A 4,930-nucleotide genomic window follows, 5' to 3' on the forward strand; every position below is an offset into this window, starting at 1 on the left:
TCTCATTTAAGGTATCATAGTTATGCAGCTCATTTAACAATGTAATATAAATTTCCAGCCCTTGAAAGTTAGTATTACAACCTATTTAAGATAATTAAGAAATACAGGTGAGCAGTTAATCTTCTAAGAATCAGATTTGTGTCCACATTAGTTATGTTTTTAAGGTCAAACACAGATACATTTTAGGTAGATAGGTGGTCTTCAAACACTTGAGAACTATAAAATATAACATTTAAGATATTTTAATAACATAAGGCTTTTTATGACAGTGAGACATATCATGACTGGTAGCACCAATCTACTTCCCAGAAGGTTACAGACATTGAAGAACCTCCACATGCAGTTTTCTTTAAATGTGGTAAAGCTAGACTCTGGACAAGGGACTGCCCTGGCCTAAACTGCTGACAGTATGCTGTCCCAATTGGACAAGCAGGACACAAAAGAAGGTAACTGCTTAACTTTGCCAAAACAAGATAGAAGAGTCCTTCTGAAGTCCTACTTCACAGAAAAGTCTGTCAGTATTCCAGGACCCTAGAATGAATATGGATACCCCAGTGTTGCAGAGGAAGCTTGGGGTGACTGTCCTGGAAGCCAGATGTCTCTGTAATCTGTTAGTTTTGGAAGTTATTTGTTCAGCACTTTCTGTTTACTCAGGTAATATATTCTTCTTGAGTCTTTGGTGAGGTTGAAGACTAGATAGTTATAGTTACAGGTTTCTTGTTACTAACTTCAGAAAAGAAGCTTACATAAGAGTTGTAAATTTTATAAGGCTGAAAAACATAAAAGCTTAAATTGTTTATCTAAAAAGATATTTTTAGGATGGTAATAAAGTTATGAGAAAAAGTGGTTTAGATATAAAGCTCTAGATTCATTGAGGTAGTAGAGATAATAGGGTATTTCCTCTAAAATTGCCAAATACAAATGGACTAGACATTCCAAATGTAATTTTTACCTGATAATTTTTCTTATTCTATATAGTTTTACTGTGTTAGAGTTAAACCCTTTCCATTTTATTTAGACTAAAGGGGGAGATCTTCAGAATATGTGTTTACACTGTGAAGATGTGCTTTGCCAAAGTGCCTTCTAATTTGTTTAACAAAGAGCTCAGTGTACAATAGCTAGAATAGATTAGGTTGAACTTTCAGGTACAGAGAGGACTCTAGGAAGAAGAAAGACAGAGATGCCAGGAGATGTAAAATAAGCAGGATGTGCAGGAAGAAAAGTAGCAGCCACAAATCATGTGGCAGATCAGAGATTAGTATAAATGTGTTAAGTTATAAGAGCTAGTTAGGAATAAACCTAAGCTATAGGCCAAGCTTTTATGACTAATAAGATTCCATGCCATTATCTGTGAGCTGGTAGCCAATGAGAAAACTTGATACACCACACAAATTAGTTTCTATTTAATATTACTTCTACCAACACACTGTTGTTAATAAAGTTGCAAACTAGGAGCACATTGTGTTCAGATTTAACAATCTGAATGTCTGTCCTAGCTAGCTGTGCCACTAGTAGTGTGATCAGGGTGCAAGCCATGAAATTGCTCTAGACTCATGGGTATTATCAGGGTCCTTTAGAGAAACAAAACAGATAGAATGAATACAGATTACAAAGGAGATTGCTATATTATGGTATAATAAACACTGGGTAGCTCAAGAATAATCATCTTCATGTCAAACAGGTTGAGAAACCAGTAGCTGCTTAACTTAAGGAACAAGGGAATACATGTCTCAGCAGTCACAGTCTGGCACTGAAGGCCTGGAGGATTCCTGGAGAGCTGCTGGTTGTCAGTCCATATTGAGGCTGAAGGAGCCTCCAGTATCAGTGAAGCTACTGAAACAAGACAGAGGCATTTTCCAGCAAGAAGCCAAGGAAGGCAAGGGGACAGCATTGTTTTTTCTCTGACCTCTGTATATCTGAATTTCTGAAGTTGTTGCCCACTCTTGGAAAAGGCCTTCTTCCCAGTTAAGCCTTCCTGGAAATGCCCTCACAGACCTGCTCAGAAGTGTCTCTTACTTTAGTTATTGAGTTGACTGACTGTCAAAATGAATCATCACATGATGTCATTCCATCTGGAAATCTATGGTTTCCAAGGGCTCTTTCAGCTCTAACTTTTCCTAACATTAAACATACTTCTTATTTGAAAGTTGCACTAGATAGATATTGAAATGTGACCCCTAAATCTCAAGTGTTGAATCCTAACTCATAACACATCTATATATGATCTTAGTTATTATAGATAAAATGTTCAGGCATGTCACCATTTCCTTATGTGGGTAAATTCAGTAGCACAAACATGTAAGGAAAATGCATGTGAACAAGGGAGAGATGAGGAACACCAGAGACTATATACAAACTACCAGAACAAGAAGAGGGTAGAACTGTCTCAACAGTTGGTCATCAATATAAACCAACCCAGCCAACATCTTCAGTCTTTCATCCTTCAGATATTTGAAGCAGAAATCAAATATATGTACCATATATTGTATATAATTCAATTATGTAAAAATGCTGAGCTCTCATTGCAAGTGAATGTATTTAAATAAGTAATAAATAATGTAATATGGTTAATATAATAGAAAGACACTACTGTCCAAGTTTGCTTTCTATTATTCTGATAAACACTATAAATAAAATCAACTTGGGGTGGAAAGGTTTTATTTTGGCTTAGAGTTTACAGTTCATTAGGAAGGGAAGTCAATGTGGGAACTGAAGGCAGAACCTTGAAGCAGAAACTGAAGCAGAAATCATGGAAGAATGTCATGCTGCTCACTGGCATTCTCCCTGTGGGTTGCTTGCTCTCCCTGATTTCTTATACTACCCAAGAACCACCTACCCAGGGATGGCACCACCTACCCAGGGATGGCACCACCCATAGTGGCCTATACACTCCCGTATCAATCATTAATCAAGAAAATGGTCCCATAAACTTGCTTATAGGCCAATTTGATAAAGTCACTTGTCCAAGTTTCCTTGAAATTCCTGCTTTCCAGATGACCCCAACTTTTGTCAAATTGACAAAAAACTAACCAGTTCAACCACTAAAATATCCAATGTGCTTACATTGTTTATAGACTACTGTTGGTGCTCAGAACAATGAATTGTCGAATTAAATTGCTAGATATTAAAATCTCAAATTATCAGAAGTACATTTTAAGGGAGAACTTTCTGTGGGTCACTTACTTATCTTTTGCTGTGATGAGACACCATTACTGAGGGAAATTATAGAACCACTTATTTTGGCTTATGATTCCAGACAGATAAGATTCTATCATGGTGGGAGGCATGGAGGCAGAAGGTATGTGTGGCAGCAGGAAGCTGAGGGATGTGCACATTCTACAGCACCTGAAACAGAAATGGTGAACAGAAGGTGAGGCAAGGCTACTATCTCTCAAAGACGGTCCCAGTGACATACTTCCTCCAGCAAGTGGGTATCCCCTAGAGCCCCCTCAAACAGTGCCACAAACTAGGGACCAAGTATTCAAACACGTGAGCCTACAGGTGACATTTCATGTTCAAACTACCATGAGCTCCTAAATGTAACAGATTTTCATATCAGAAAGGTACCTACATATATCCCCTTCCCTTTGAAGCCTAGGAGGGCACTGCTACCTCTAAACTGCCTCTTTTGTATCTTAGCAACTTCTTAAATGGGTTTACTGGGCACATAGAAGAAGTAGAATATATTTTCCTTGTCAGCATTCCAGAAGGCTTCCTTTCGGAGGCTAGAAGCCTCTGTAAAATTTTGATTTTCTCATGAGTTGGCTTTTCCCATTTGCTTTGCATTTATGTGTGTATCTTTTTTAATGAGTAGAGTTCTCTGAAGGAAAGGTTCAAACATGTTCATCAGATTTAAGACAGACTTTGTTGAGCATGGCGGTGAATGACTGTAATCCTGGCACTTGGATAGTGGAGGCAGGGGGATCTGGAGATTGGGGACAAACTTGCCTAGTGAGTAAATTAAAAAACAAACTAGAATATCTGAAATACTTTCTCAAAGAAAGGAGGGAGGGGGGGGAGGGAGGGAGAGAGAGAGAGAGAATTTTGGATACCCAGAATTCATTTAAAGTCATATGTTAACATAACCTTAGTGTGCCTACTCAGAGAAAGGAGGTGGAGACAGGTCAATACCCAGAAAATAGCAGACCAGGTACTCTGGCATATGCAGTAATAAACAAGAGACCCTTCCTCAAACAAGGTGGAAGAAGAGGAATGACACCCAAGTTTGTCCTCTGACCTCTGCATGCAGGAAAACGTGTGCCCACTTCACTCATCCTCCCCCACACGAACATGCAGATACATATATCACACCTCAGTGCATAATAAAAATTAAAGAGCCATAAAGCTTAAATGCACGTTGGAGTGTGGGCATGAATACGTTTGTTAAGACCTCTTAGGAATATCTTTAAATATTGGCTACTTCATGTAAATTTAACAAAGCGATTAAGATTATCAGCTCTAGAGTTTAATTGGAACCGATACAGACAATATCCATCTCTATAGTTCTATGGGGATCAGTGAAGTAAGTGCTTAACACAGCACTCAAGATACAGTGTCAAGTGTTAGTCAAGCCTCTCCACTGTACTCTTGTTAGTGGTGTTATGAGCAGTACTGGCATCTCTGAGACACTATCAGCAGAGGAAGATTTGGGTTCCAAACAAAAGATACTAAGAGGCCAGCAGGGCCACCCTGTGTGCTGGTGATGGAGTGGGGGTGGGGTTCACGCCCCTGTGTATGTGCACAGAAAGGCCAGATGTCAACTCCAGCTGTATTCTTTCATCATCCTCCAATTTCCTGTGAAACAGGGTCTCTTATAGAACCTGGAACTCACTTCTCTTCTAGGCTGGCTGGTCAGCAAGCTCCCAGGAGCCTCCCATCTGCCTGACCGTCTAGTGACCAATCTCTGTGCCCTACTTGTTCTTTAATGGGG

Source organism: Arvicola amphibius, chromosome 2, assembly GCF_903992535.2.
Source record: "Arvicola amphibius chromosome 2, mArvAmp1.2, whole genome shotgun sequence".
NCBI classification, from domain to species: domain Eukaryota; kingdom Metazoa; phylum Chordata; class Mammalia; order Rodentia; family Cricetidae; genus Arvicola; species Arvicola amphibius.